This window comes from Brassica napus, chromosome C9, assembly GCF_020379485.1.
Source record: "Brassica napus cultivar Da-Ae chromosome C9, Da-Ae, whole genome shotgun sequence".
Classification (NCBI taxonomy): Eukaryota; Viridiplantae; Streptophyta; class Magnoliopsida; order Brassicales; family Brassicaceae; genus Brassica; species Brassica napus.
The window spans coordinates 40,985,943-41,001,685 of record NC_063452.1 but is presented as its reverse complement, the minus strand read 5'-3'; the positions used below and the strand labels follow the sequence as shown (position 1 = coordinate 41,001,685).

The window sequence follows — 15,743 nt, the reverse complement described above, 5'->3', positions numbered from 1 at the left end:
AGATCCTTTGTCTCCTTTCATTTTTATTCTATGCACGGAAGCGCTCGCTAGCCTTCTTAATCATGCAGAGATACAAGGGATGATAACAGGGATGCATGTTACACGCACGTGTCCGTCGGTATCTCACCTTCTCTTTGCTGATGATAGCCTTTTCTTCTGTAAGGCGGAGCCCTGTGAATGTGAAGAAGTAATGAAAGTAGTCAGAAGATATGGCAAAGCATCTGGTCAATGTATCAACTTTGACAAATCGTCCTTACTCTTTGGTAAGCGGATTAATGCAACTATTAGACAAGAGATTAAAGATGCACTTGGGATACAGAATGAAGGAGGAATGGGAACATACTTAGGCATCCCCGAAGACATAAGTGGATCTAAATGCAAACTTTTTGCATTCCTGAAAGATAAGCTGATACATAGAGTGAATGGATGGACAGGTAGATGGCTCTCAAAAGGTGGAAAGGAAGTGCTGATTAAATCCATTCTGCTCGTTCTTCCGACATACTTCATGTCGACTTTCCTGCTCCCATTGGAGATATGTTGGGGTCAAAATGGTTATTTTGAAATCAACGGCTCTGTTTATTTCTTATTCACGGATTTCTCCAAAACATTCACTGAAAGAAAGATCGGAAGTGAACGAACGAGCAAATCCCGCACAAAAGCCACTTGCCGGAGAGCTGAACCATCATGCGGGTCAACTCGCCGGCGAGCTCAACCATCAAGTCGGACAGCTCGCCGGCGAGCTGAACCGACGTGTGGTAATACTCGCCCGGCAAGCTCAACCATCACGCCGGTCAGCTCGCCGGCAAGCTAAACCATCGTGTGGTTGCACTCGCCCGGCGAGCTCAACCATCGCGCCGGTCAGCTCGCCGGCGAGCTGAACCGTTGTGTGGTTGTGCTGGCCGGCGAGTTCGGCCGTCACGCGAGTCGGCTCGCCCGGCGAGCTCGACCTGATCCCGACCTGTCCGACTTACTTTGACTCCCGTATCTTCCGTATAGCTGTGATATCCGACCTTCGGGACCATATACTTCTCGTTTCGTTTTGATTAAAGTTATTCTCGAAGTTTTATGACCAAAACCGAGAAATCGTATGAACGCCAAAAGGCCTAAGAACGGTCCGCAAGGATCCAAACTGGTCTAGAGGCTTATCTACGCTCTCAGAAGGGATTCGAGCCCATAAAAGTTATGACGGTTCGTCCTAACTCGCAGAAATACGATAAATGCTAAGTTTTCAAAGATAAATGTAAAGATTCGAGGATAACTATCAAGATCGACGAAAAATGGAATATTCCCAAAAGAGATAGACTTGGGCCCGAAGGCGAAGGATGGGCCACCGACCTAGAGCGACTATATAAGGAGAGCAGGAGCAGAAGAAAAGGGGATCCGAGAATTTAGACTTAGAGAACTCCTGCTAGCTTAGAGAACTTAAGGCTTAGGTGGTTAGACTAGCACGGCAAGGCTTAGGATGTCTTGGCCGCCTCTTGTCCTGTTGTTTCGATAGTTAGTATATCTCTACTCCTCTCGGAGAAATCTTGTATTCATACTATTCAATAAAACACCTCTAAGCGATTATCTATCTTCTTATCGTTCTAAAGTGATTACGCAAAGAATTCGGACCTTCAAGGAAAAACGGGTTCACTCGGTTTTCCTCCATTATTATTTATTATAATCGACGGTGTGAATTTCGGTTCCCACAGTTTGGCGCTAGAAGGAGGGGGGAGGACGAATTCTCTAACTCAAAAATCACTAAACGATAAAAGACACAGGATGTCCGCTCCAGCAGCTAACGATGTCGTTTCTTTCAAGGACCGGGCAACGGCCGATCAGGCCAAACCCCACAACGATCTCCTTGTCATCGAGTTGACGATCCAGGACATCGACGTAGCGAGAGTGTTGGTCGACAACGGATGCTCGGCCAATATTATCTACAAAAGCACCCTCGAAAGAATGGAGATCGATCTGTGCGCCGTTACGAAAAGACCCAGCCCGATATTCAGACTCTCGGGAAATGCTACTATGACTCTCGGCTCGATCGACCTCGTTGTTAATGCCAGGAGCGTCATGAAAGTCACGGAATTCTTAGTCATCGACCGTCCAACATCGTACAACGCGATCGTCGGTACTCCATGGCTGAATTCCATGCGAGCGATCCCTTCGACATTCCATCTGTGCCTTAAGTTTCCAACCCCTCGTGGAGTCGAAACTATACAAGGAGACCGCAAGATGTCGCAAGTATGTTTCGCCGCCTAGTTAAAAGAAAGAACTTTTCGATTGGAACTTCCCATAAAAAGAAAAGAAAGCTGACTCTCATTGAGAACGCCCCGAAACGAGACTCGGAAGTCTTCTGGCAATCTCAAGGGGCCAAAGCCCTAGAAGGGAAGCGCGAACCGACTTTCGAACCGGTAATTTCGATCTGCCTCGACCTATCCTCTCCGGAACGATGCGTCGAGATTGGAGCCAACCTCCGCGAGCCACTAAAGACAGAGCTCATCGCATGTCTCAAAAAGAACCTCAATGCGTTCGCTTGGGCCGCGGAAGATATGCCAGGGATCGATATCGGCATAACGTGTCATGAGCTTAACATCGATCCGACCTACAAACCCGTCAAACAAAAAAGGCGGAAGCTAAGACCGGAGCGTGCCACCGCGGTAAATGAGGAAGTCGAAAGACTCCTGAAGGTCGGATCAATAACAGAAGTTAGGTATCCAGACTGGCTCGCTAACCCGGTCGTGGTCAAAAAGAAAAACGGCAAATGGAGAGTATGCGTCGATTTCACCGATCTCAACAAGGCATGTCCAAAGGATTGCTTCCCACTCTCGCACATCGACCGACTGGTCGAAGCAACAGCAGGGAACAAACTCTTATCATTTATGGATGCCTTCTCCGGGTACAATCAGATCATGATGAATCCCGACGATAGTGAGAAAACTGCGTTCATCACCGATCGGGGAACATATTGCTACAAAGTAATGCCTTTCGGTCTCAAGAATGCAGGCGCCACTTACCAGCGACTTGTCAATCGAATTTTCTCCGAACAGCTCGGCAAGACTATGGAGGTATACATCGATGACATGCTCGTAAAGTCTCTTGACGAGCACGACCACGTCTCCCATTTGGAGGAGTGCTTTGCAAGACTTAATGCCCACAACATGAAACTGAACCCTGCAAAGTGTAGATTCGCGGTGGCATCAGGAGAATTTCTCGGGTACCTAGTCACGTGTCGTGGGATCGAAGCCAATCCTAACCAGATAAACGCGTTAATAGAGATGGTCTCGCCAAAGACGAAACGGGAAGTCCAAAGGCTAACCGGAAGAGTTGCGGCCTTGAACCGCTTCATCTCGCGCTCGACGGATAAGTGTCTTCCTTTCTACGACACGCTGAAAAGGAATAAGAAGTTCGAATGGTCGGAGGAATGTGAGAAAGCTTTCCAACAGCTAAAATGTTACCTGGCCACACCTCCCGTCCTCGCAAAACCAGTGGAAGAAGAACCCTTGTTCCTGTACATCGCAGTCTCCACAACAGCGGTAAGCGGCGTTTTGATTAGAGAGGAACGCGGTGAGCAAAAACCAATCTTCTACATAAGCAAAACGTTACTGGACGCTGAGACCCGGTATCCCCTGATGGAGAAACTAGCATTCGCAGTTGTGACATCGACAAGGAAACTCCGGCCGTTCTTTCAGTCGCATACCATAATAGTCCTCACCACCTTCCCCCTGCGAACGATCTTGCACAGTCCGAGTCAGTCAGGACGACTCGCAAAATGGGCAATCGAACTAAGTGAGTACGACGTGGAGTACCGCCCAAGAACCCGCGCAAAATCTCAAGTACTAGCGGACTTCTTGGTAGAATTGCCCACGGGGGATATGACAAACACGGAACCGGACTCAACCTGGATCCTTCACGTCAACGGGATCATCGTCCAAACAAGGATCCGGGATCGGAATCCGGCTCATGTCTCCGACCGGCGAAGTCTTGGAACAGTCGTTCCGATTGGAATTCCATGCGTCGAACAACGAGGCCGAATATGAAGCACTCATCGCAGGATTACGATTAGACCATGGGCTTAAGATCCGCAACATTCACGCTTACTGTGACTCTCAGTTAGTCGCAAATCAGTACAGCGGAGAATACGAAGCAAGGGACGAGAGAATGTATGCATATCTAAAACTCATCCAAGACCTCTCCCGAGACTTCAACCACTTCGCCCTCACTAGGATTCCTCGCTCGGAAAACACTCAGGCGGATGGCTTGGCCGCACTCGCATCAAGTTCGGATTCTGGACTAAGACGAGTAATCCCCGTCGAGTTCATCGAACACCCAATCATCGGACCACCAGTGGTCGCCAATCTTATTCAAGCACAAATCGAAAATACGGAGGAAGTCGAAGACCCACCAGAAGAAAACGTGGATCAGTCGGAATACGGCTGCGACAGCTCATGGTCAAAAATGGTTATTTCGAAATCAACAGCTATGATTATTTCTTATTCACGGATTTCTCGCAAAACATTCACTGAAAGAAAGATCGGAAGTGAACGAACGAGCGAATCCCGCACAAAAGCCACTTGCTGGAGAGCTGAACCATCACGCGGGTCAGCTCGCCGGCGAGTTCGGCCGTCACGCGAGTCGGCTCGCCCGGCGAGCTCGACCTGATCCCAGCCTGTCCGACTTACTTCGACTCCCGTATCTTCCGTATAGCTGTGATATCCGACCTTCAGGACCATATACTTCTCGTTTCGTTTTGATTAAAGTTAGTCTCGAAGTTTTATGACTAAAACCGAGAAATCGTATAAACGCCAAAAGGCCTAAGAACGGTCCGCAAGGATCCAAACTGGTCTAGAGGCCCATATACGCTCTCAGAAGGGATTCGAGCCCATAAAAGTTATGATGGTTTGTCCTAACTCGCAGAAATACGATAAATGCTAAGTTTCCAAAGATAAATGTAAAGATTCGAGGATAACTATCAAGATTGACGAACAATGGAATATTCCCAAAAGAGATAGACTTGGGCCCGAAGGCGAAGGATGGGCCACCGACGTAGAGCGACTATTTAAGGAGAGCAGGAGCAGAAGAAAAGGGGATCCGAGAATTTAGACTTAGAGAACTCCTGATAGCTTAGAGAACTTAAGGCTTAGGTGGTTAGACTAGCACGGCAAGGCTTAGGACGTCTTGGCCGCCTCTTGTCATGTTGTTCCGATAGTTAGTATATCTCTACTCCTCTCGGAGAAATCTTGTATTCATACTATTCAATAAAACGCCTCTGAGCGATTATCTATCTTTTTATCGTTCTAAAGTGATTACGCAGAAAATTCGAACCTTCAAGGAAAAACGGGTTCACTCGGTTTTCCTCCATTATTATTTATTATAATCGACGGTGTAAATTTTGGTTCCCACAAGATATGCAAAAATTTAGCCAGTGTCATCGCTCAGTTCTGGTGGAGCTCGAATCCACCAAAAAGAGGAATACACTGGGCAAAATGGAAAAAAGTCTGTCTACCAAGAGAGGAGGGTGGAATTGGCTTTCGAATGATCCATGAGTTTAATCTGGCTCTTTTGGCTAAAAAACTATGGAGACTAGTACAGTTCCCTGATTCTCTGGTCGCTCGAGTCTTACGGGGAAGATATTATAGATTGAGCTCTCCATTAAGAGTAAACGTTGCTAGCAGCCCATCCTATCTGTGGACTAGCATTTTTGCTGCAAAGAAATTGCTATTACTGGGAATTAGACAGAAGATACATTCAGGTTATGAAATTAAGGTATGGGAGGATCCATGGATTCCACGAACCCCGCGAGGCCAGCTGTCCCCATAGCACCAGTGATGCATCCTAATATGAGAGTAAGCGATCTTATTGATCAGGGATCAAAGGATTGGGATGTGGGACTTTTGGAGAACTATGTTCATCCTGAGGATATACCATTCATAAGGAGTTTGGCCATAAGCTCAACTCATCGTCGTGATACTTTCTGCTAGAACTTTACAAGGAATGACCAATACACGGTCAAATCTGGATATTGGGTGGCCCAGAATTTATTAAAGGTAACGGAGGAAAATGAAGTTTTGGAGCCAAGTATTACAAAGCTACAAGCTTTTGCGTGGAAATTGAAGGCTCCTACGAAGATATGTCATCTTATATGGCAGTTGTTAACTGGTCATGTGGCAGTAACGAGGAACTTAGTTAGACGTAATATGAGGTGTGACAATTATTGCCCAAGATGTGGAGAAGTGGAGGAGACCGTCACACATGCAATTTTTGAATGCCCACCAGCTCTTCAAGTGTGGTCTTTATCATCAACTCTGACATGCCCAAATATTTTCCCGGTTTCTAGCGTCTACACAAATATGGATTATCTATTCAGGAGGAAGAATGGTATCATTGGGCCAGAGCAAGATAGGGATCCTTATCCCTGGATGATATGGTACATTTGGAAGGGTAGGAATGAAAAACTCTTCAGGGGAATAGATAGAGATCCTTTGGAACTAGTTAGACATGCAGAGAGTGAATGCCAAGCCTGGTTTGATGCTAATGAAGTGGCACAAGCAGTGGCACAAGATAATATAAATGAGGAACCCCAAGTCGTAAGCTTGGGAAACATTTGCTTGTTAGATGGATCTTGGACATCTTCTGCTAACTTTAGTGGAAGCGGATGGGCATGGATGGATAGTTCTGGGAACACTCAACTTATGGGGACAAGAAACTTCCCCCGACGCGAATCAGCCTTGCACTCGGAAGTAGAAGCAATGCGGTGGGCGATGGAGAATATGCTGCAACATTCGACCTGCCAGAGCTTTGGGACAGACTGTAAGGAACTAATTGCAATGGTAAAGGACCCTCAGGCGTGGCCAAGCTTTTCGACGGAATTGGAGAGGATAGAGACGCTACAGATATGCTTCCCAGAATTCAACATCACTCACGTTCCACGGGCGTACAATCAGATTGCTGATTTTTTGGCTAAGACTGCTAGATCTTTCCATAGGGAGTTACATTTTGTTGGTTGTTCTATTCCGGTTTGGTTACCCAGACCACCTCAAGTTTGAGTAATAGAATGATCTTTTGACGTCAAAAAAAAAGAAAAAAAAAAAAAAAAAAAACAACGAAAGCAAACGAAAGAAGTGTCACTATTCATAAGGCCGCGTGTACGACCTGGACATTTTGACCTATTGACCCTTCGGTAACGTAAGAACAGAGCCGGCTGAATTTTTTTTTAACAAATTTGAAAAGAATTTTAATAGCTTGGAGGCTGAAATGTGTTGTTTACAAATTTGAAAACTTATTTATATTTAAATTTTTTCAAAAATTTTGGGAGTTTGAGACGAATGCTCATCCAACTTTGCCCACCCTTAGTAAGAATCTCTCAAGCATCGTGTTCTTGGAAAAGTTGTTTCGACATCACATCAAAACGAAACTGAAATTGAAATCAAAACTAAGATCCAAGTAAGTTTCTTTTATACATTTCAAATGTGTTGTTTTATTTTATTTTTTTTGTCACTCAATTGCTTTTTAATCATATGACAACATAAATGAAACGTACTATTTAGATTCTGGTTTCATGTAATTATCAAAAAGATTGGAAAAACTTTAAATGATTAAAAATCGAATTATCAATACAATTAAAACAGAAAACTCTTTTTTTAAGGTGCCTTTCTGTTTCAACAATATTTATAAGACTCTGACACTGAAATATTTAAAACCTATTGTTTTTACTTAATTCTGTATTTTCCAATTTTACTTTTAATTAACCATATTCGTTTTTGATTGAGATCTTCATGGGTTGGGTGCGATTCGGATGGTTTGGTAAAAGGGGCTTCACTTTTTGTGGTTTTCGAATGGTTGTGACTCGAGATTTCGAGCTCCAGTATATAGAAACAAAGGAGGTTCCGAAGATCCGTGGGATTGATATGGATTGTGGTATCACTACTGCATGTTTTGTCAAGATTCATGGAATCTCCGATGTTAAAGAGATGGAGTACTGTAAAGGAAGAGTTTTTTTCTGGGTAATATTTTGAAACTTAATACTCTCAAGGGATTTGCAATCGGATTAAAAAAGGACTGTACATATTCGATTGATCTTTTCAAATTGCTCTGGTTATTCACTCTCATGTATGAAGTGGGAAAATAATCTCTAAAGGGGGAAGAAAATCTATTAGAAAGGGGTGGGCAAAAAAACCGAACCGAACCGAGTCAAATCGAACCAACCGAACCGAAACCGATTCGAACCGAACCAAAGTCTATTTCAAACCATTCGGTTGAATATTTTTTCAACCCGAATGGTTCGGTTCGGTTCGGTTTTAACCGAACCGAACCAAGGAACCGATGTGTTTTTGCAATTATTTAAAATTCAAACTATTAGTAATACCAATATACTAAAATTCTAATGCCAAACCACATATTTTTCATTTTTCATTCATTAACATATTTTTCTAACCTAATATGTAATCATAAAAAAAATTGATTTAAAAAAATAGAAAACTCTGTATTTTTATATTTTTATATATGTAAACATGGATGTTAAATCTAAACCTAAAACCTAAAAAAAATTTTATTAAAAGCAAAAGTTCTTCTCCATAGCGTCACATGGAAGATGATTCATTGCAGACTTTTTAATAATGATATAAGAGACATTACTAATGATGTTTGTTTTTTTTAGTTAACTTTCATTTGTTTTAATTTTTATATACTTTTGTGACTTTTTAAAGGTCTTTGTTTCAGTTTTATATTTAATTTAGTTCACATAGTTTATGTTTGCATAACATAATTTTTTTTACAAAAAAATTAAACTAAGAAGAACCTAATTAAACTGATCCAAAAAACAAACTGAACCAAACCGAATACAAACCAAACCGAATATAAACCGAACGAAAGACAAACCGAACCGAACACAAACCAAACCGAACCGAAACTATGGTTTATTTCAGTTGGAAAAATACTAGAACCGAACTAAGCAAACCGAGCCGAACCCGAACCGAACCGAGAAATAACCGAATTGCCCACCCCTTACAAGTAATGGCTTTCGAGATCACATCAAAGGTTTCTCTAATCTGTTTCTTTCTGATGCAGGACAAGAGAAACAAAATCAAAGGAAATATGAGGAAGAGGAGTTACCTTCGAATTAATGTATTGGACTATAATTTTTTTTTTTTGAACAACATTGTATTGGACTATAGCTATAAATTCCCTTGGTGTTTTCTGGCTTTTCTTATACTTTGTTTCTGTGTTGAATTTGCTATAATTCTAAATAAGGTATTGGGTCACGATTGATGGTTCTAAATGGTCTTTGATGGAACCGGTTTTCAAATATTGTTCGTGTTTAATGGTATATGGATCATGTTTTACTAAACAGATTAAGGCTATATCTGTGCTTGGTTTTTATTTTGACAATAATGGTATAGTAGGCTCGACCCAGGCTACACATTGTATGATTTTTTGGAATGTACATGTCATCTCTTTATTGTTGCAGTGCAGAAAGGTAATGGCATATGTTGGGTATGTTAATGTATTGTGGTTGTCTTTTGGTTTTTGCACGTTATGTTCTTTGGGACTATCATGGATCTGAACAGACAGAGATATAGAGTTTATCTCTCTGGTTTACGTGGGGTTAAGGTGGGGAGAAAGAATAAAGAAATCCTCGCTGGAGTTTGGTTTCCTGGGACAATAACTATTCATGTTTGGGTTTTATATGCAGGAGTTTTATGCCAACTGACACAATTTGGCCAATCGAAGTGGCTGGTGATTTGGACAAGAGTGATGGAGGGGCTAAGATTCAGTCCCATGAAGGATGGTTTATGATATTGGTTGAATTTGTGGTACATCATTGGTGTTTTCTAGGTCAATGTTATTTTGGAAAGAGTCAAAAAGACACTTTTGTTTCCAAAATTAAACATGTTTTGTCTAATAATTGTGTTAGCTTTGTTGTGCAAGTCCATATATCGTTTGGTAAAAAAAAAATCTACGTATTTGTTTCTTTTGTCAAAAATGAGTATTTATTTCTTTATATTTAGAGTGGTCACTGTATTTATATATTTTTAAACTGCATCATTGAAATAATGTGTTTTAAATTGTATTAATATTGTTGTTTCCAACATATAAAAATACATGTAGCTATATAATGGCTTCTTATTTAGATTACATTTTTAACAATTTTGTATGTATTTACATTTTAAATTGTATTGATATTGTTGTAAATATATTCTTTTTTAATAAGATAGATTGATAGAAGACCTGTGTAAGTGTGATAAAAGAGGTGATAAATTACTAAGAAGTGAAATTATACTTATATTACTATGAAACTAATATTTACAATGAAAATGTTTAAATAAATTATTTCATAAATATAGAACATAATTCTCATACCATATAAAATATATAGTTGGATTAACATAGACGTAAAAGATCAAACAAGGGCTGGGTAAAAAAATTGAATAAGGAATCGAACCGAATCTGATCTGAAATATAATATTGAATCCAAACCGAAATTGGTTAAATATTCGAATGGGTTGAAAATTTTGGTATTTAGAGAACCGAAACCAAATCTGACTCAAACCTAAGTATTTTGGGTATCTGAATTTATCCGAGATATATTTATATACTTAAATATATTAATTATTTTATATTTAATATATTAAATATCTAAAATATATAAGATATTCTTTTCTAACGGCTTATAATATATTTTTAATTTGTCCAAAATATTTGAAAATATTTAAAATAGTCAAAAGTAAATGTCTAAAATACCTAAACAATACTCAAAACACTAATTTGTTTTAATATTTATTGATTCCCTATCCAAATATTCAATACAAACCAATTTATATGTTAAATTTATGTAATATATTGTTTTTACTTTTAGATTTTGAGAAATTTATTGATTCCCTATCCAAATATTCAATACACCAATGATGTACCATATATGTAATATATTGTTTTTACTTTTAGATTTTGAGAAATTTAAAGATATATAAATTTTAAATTTTAAAAATAATTTAAACGGGTTATCGGAACACAAACCGAACCCGTAAAGATCTAAGGCGAATCGGGACCGAAATTTATAAATATCCGAATGGGGCTAAAATTTGTAATCCCAAAAATCCGAAACCTAACTAGACCCGAAAGGAACCCAAATGAGTACACGAACGCTCACCCGTAGATCACACATTGAAATCTAAATGTTTTGTCACTCATTGAATCGAATTAAAATAGAATTAAATTAAGATTTAACTGAAATTATATCCCGCACTTTCAAAACGCGGATCAAAATCTAGTCAATACTATTAAAACTGAAGGGTCTTTTTTAAGGTACCCTTAGAGTTTTGATGTATTTACCATTCTATGCCACTGTGTTATTTTAAAGCTATGATTTCAATTATTCTTTTATTTTTTGTTTTGAAATCGCAACAAACCATCTCCTAATTCCGTGTATTTTTTTTGTCAATTATTTAGTTAATTAAACATGTGTAATTATAGTATATGAAATCCTTTCTATCGGTGGCTATATGAATTAATATATAGTTTTATGGAATGCTTCGATGAAAACAAAGGAATATGCCTTTTGGAATGTTTTATCAAATCTTACATACTAATACGTCACCTCCAGCGATTTTAATGAGTGTGCCATTTAACTCCTTTCATATTTTCATAGGTATAAAACTATGTGATCACTATCATTTAATAAAGAGTTTAATAATCCAAAAACGAAAAATATCATTCGTCTATATATAATAATTCAGAAGTCTAATCGTTTGTTATACAATTATCTTTTCTATAATCATAACTATACCTCCACATTCACTATAATATTACAGTCTGTTCAGCCATGTGGTTCTTGGTATGAGTTTGGATTTCAAAATTGTTCGAGATATAATAATCCCAAATCAATCTATTAATTTTTGATAATTCTTCATTAAGCATATCAATATCAAACAAGTAATAAAAGGGGAATAAGCTCAAAAGAGAGGCTATCCACGTCTGCAAAGAAAATCATCCAATCTAGAGATTTAAATATGCCATGTCATCTCTACTTAGCCAATTCTTTAAAAATTCCTGCGTTTGGGCTCTTAAATCTTCCGAAATCAACTTTTAGCACCTCATATACGGCCCAGGTTAAAAACGTGATCTTCTAAAAACCTGACATACCTTAATATTCTAAAATCGTCATCGAATCAATCGTCTTCTTTCATCTTCTTCCAATCTTCGTTACACATCCAAAACCGCCGCCGTTACGCATCCACTCCACATCAGCGTGACGAGGTAACGTTTCGTAGTTAAGGCATTCAATTAAGGATTTCACTACATGCTCTTGAATGTATCTTCACTGCTCTCATAAGTATTCTGATTGAGTATATATATGCCTTCTGAGAGTCCTCCTCACCAAATAACTCTATTCTATGATATCATTGATCCTGAAATTTGTCTCCCACATCCTTTGATAATGGTTAATTCCCAATTTCATTTTCTTAGCTGAAAGCTTATCACTCTCTTGGAGTTATGCATAAAGATCTGAAGCACGAGAATTTTTTTTCCCTTTTTCTGATGAAGATTCTTTTGTTAAATCTACAGACGAAACACAAGGTAATATATTATATGTATGCTTCTCCTTCTCGGATCGGATTATGTCGTAGCAAGGTTTTGTTTACGCTAACTTTTTGTTAGATTCATTCATGTTCTCAATGTAGATTCTCTGGTTATGGGGATTCATTCAAATTTAAAGTTTTGGGGCAAATCCATCTCTCTCAGCCTGAATGGAACGAGAGGTTAAATAAGTCTTCCAATCACTATTATATAAGAAACCAGTTTTAATGCAACTTCTTCTTCTTTTTTCCTTTTACAGCTTAAGAATTGGGCATTGTACCTCATGAGGAGATATTCTTCACCAAGTACACAAGGTGAGTGTGGGAAGTTAATATGTATATCTCTGTTCTACTATGGTTTTAGTCATTGTTTGCTTTGATTATCTAAATATATAAAATCGTATTGTAACCCTGAATAATTAGTACACTGTTATTCTTTTTCGGTGATTTCAGGCAGCAGCTGGAAAGCATTCAGAAGATGATGGAACCATTTCCATTTATCAGCTTCCTCACAGGTTTGCTTTACTATTTCTTAACATCCACAAGATATCATTGATCACTAACAACAATGCATGTGCTGACTTTCTTACACTCTTTTATCGTCGGGGAATTGGTTAGTTCATCTGTATGTTTTGCTTCCTTGACCTTGTGTTGGAAGGAGCTTTTATATATTATTCTATGATGTAAAGTTCATATTTTAATTATGGTCCTTATGTACCTTTTGAAGAAGCCTTTACCATTTGTTTCAGAGCATGAATCTCATGAATTTGAAACAGAATTTTCAATAGCCAGTGAGGAAGATAAGAAAATGGGACGTCAAAAAGACATACGTGAATCACGATCGACATTGAAAGTGTGAAGAGCAGGGCCAGAGATAGAGACATGATGAAAAGGGTAGTGAATGCGACCGCCACAATGGGAGAAATTGTTATAGACACCTTAGCAGAGAGCATAGTGAGAAAACGGAACGTGAGAGAGAGACTTTATGGATGATAATGATCATTACAAAAGTCGAGACCGTGACAGGTACTGATAATGTGTTGCAGTTATTTTCTGGTTTAAGATTGTTGCATTCTTAAGTTGATGGTATCATCATTTATCCACAGGAAGAGGTCTTTCGATCGAGAAAGAGAGGAGAGGGACAGGCCAGGGTCACGCTCTCGCTCGAGCAGCCGCTCTTAACGTAAGTCAAGGTCACAAAACTCACAACATATGGATGAGTCTGAAAATAGATCACATTCACTTTTACAGGCAGAATAGTGGTGGACAACAAGATGGTTGGAGATTGCAAGAGTCATGTCTGCGCTATCACCACAATGCATAAAATAGTAACAACTAAAACATTAACTCTTGGAGCATAGTTGTTACTGTTTGAGGAACTCAAGGTCATGAATATGAGAGAATCTGGTAATGTTTTAAGCCGAAAAGAAGAAAAAGCCTAAGGTGATGTGAAACAGAACAAATGAGTATGCTTATGTTTTGAAATCTGCTATAAAAACGAGTATAGTTATAAGCTTTGACAGATTCACTTTTTCTTCTCCTGTCTCTTATTCATTTTATAACTTTTATTGTGTGGCAACATTTACTTTCTGGTCGCCTGAGGTTTGGTTTCTAATATAATTATGATTCGTATCATAATGGAATAATATAAAATATTTCAAATTTGCATATTTGAATAAAATCACAGTGAAACTTATGGCTTAGTTTTGTAAAAATCTTGAAATTCAAAAATAAATATTCGTAGGGGACGCTTAAGACAAATAACTCTTCAAATAGAACACACATATGATTCCTATAGACTCATGAAACTGATATGCTGTGAAAACTTAGTTGCACATTTAGGATTCTTGAGGTGATCAATTTTTACTAAAAAGGACTTTACAGATTAGATTTCTTAAACTAATCAATTTTTGCCTTTTAAGTATTATTCGGAACTCATATTTTAACTATAAATAGGAAAAAAGAGTAAAAGTTTACGAAGGGTGCTATTATTACAACATATCCTTCAATTTAATAAAATGGAATTGGTCAAGTGAGTTGTACGATGAATATCTGTAAACGTGTTTGAATATCCCATAATTAAAATACGTTAGAGCTTCATATAGCAAAAGAGAGTTTCAGCATTTACTCTCAGTGGTATATTTTATACAGGAGATGCCCAAGATAGAATGATTTTAAATATAAAAAAATGTTGAACTGCTCAGGAAAATTCCTTTTGGCTTATAAATATGGATAAACGATCTGAAACAACCTACACATAGCCATACATAAACTTAAATACTAAATGGTCACAATATAAAATGATAAGAAGTTTTATATAATGCCATATTCATATGTATCATTATATAATCTTACATAAATAAAATAAAACCTCATAGTAAAAAATAAAATAAAACCAAAGAAAACAATCACAAAGGATATGAAACAATTATAAAGAAAAAAATTGTCTCTATTATTTGTCCAATACATAACATGAATTTTCATTTAAAATACATTTCATTTTTTCAAATAATTAATAAAATTGACATATACTAATTGTATTTTATTGTTTACTAACCCACCCGTAGGGCAGGCCAAATCCTAGTATACAATACTAAAAGGAAAATATAAGCCATGGAGAGGTGTCCACGTATGATAGAAAAATCAACCAATCAGAGAGCCCGAAATTGCCATGTCATCTCATTTATTTTTACTAAAAGGCAAATATAAGCCATGGAGAGGGTGTCCACGTAGGATAGAAAAATCAACCAATCAGAGAGCCCGAAGTTGCCATGTCATCTCATTTATTTTTTCTTAAAAAATGAAAAAACAATGCAAAGGAAAGGATCGAACCCGGGTTAGTATGACATAAATATAAGGCAGTTCCCACTAAGCCATTGAAATTTTCTTGGACACATATACAAAAATCACTAAGTATGTAATCACAAACTCTTATGTACAGTTACAATAATATGAATTCAACTTTCAAGACTCCGATACTTTGTTTTGTTAAATAAAAAAAGTAAGTGACTAAGCTAATATATTCTTTGAAAGTGTGAGAACATTGACAAATATGAAAAAGCATAGATTTTTGTTTTCGTGACAAAGTTAAGAATACAATACTAAAAGGCAAATATAAGCCATGGAGAGGTGTCCACGTAGGATAGAAAAATCAACCAATCAGAGAGCCCGAAGTTGCCATGTCAT

General features: G+C 38.3%; 2 long non-coding RNA genes across 2 annotated transcripts; both read left to right on the top strand.

Moving 5' to 3' along the window:
• Positions 1 to 5,644: 5,644 nt before the first annotated feature.
• LOC111209347 lies at positions 5,645 to 9,734 on the top strand. The gene is made up of 4 exons (XR_007328854.1): positions 5,645 to 7,988; positions 9,052 to 9,108; positions 9,552 to 9,594; positions 9,677 to 9,734. It is a non-coding gene; the product is annotated as an uncharacterized LOC111209347 (long non-coding RNA).
• A 1,348-nt stretch (positions 9,735 to 11,082) lies between these two features.
• On the top strand, positions 11,083 to 14,935 carry LOC125592294. Its single transcript, XR_007328111.1, has 4 exons — positions 11,083 to 12,558; positions 12,663 to 12,740; positions 12,818 to 13,583; positions 13,664 to 14,935. It is a non-coding gene; the product is annotated as an uncharacterized LOC125592294 (long non-coding RNA).
• The last annotated feature ends 808 nt before the right edge of the window (positions 14,936 to 15,743 follow it).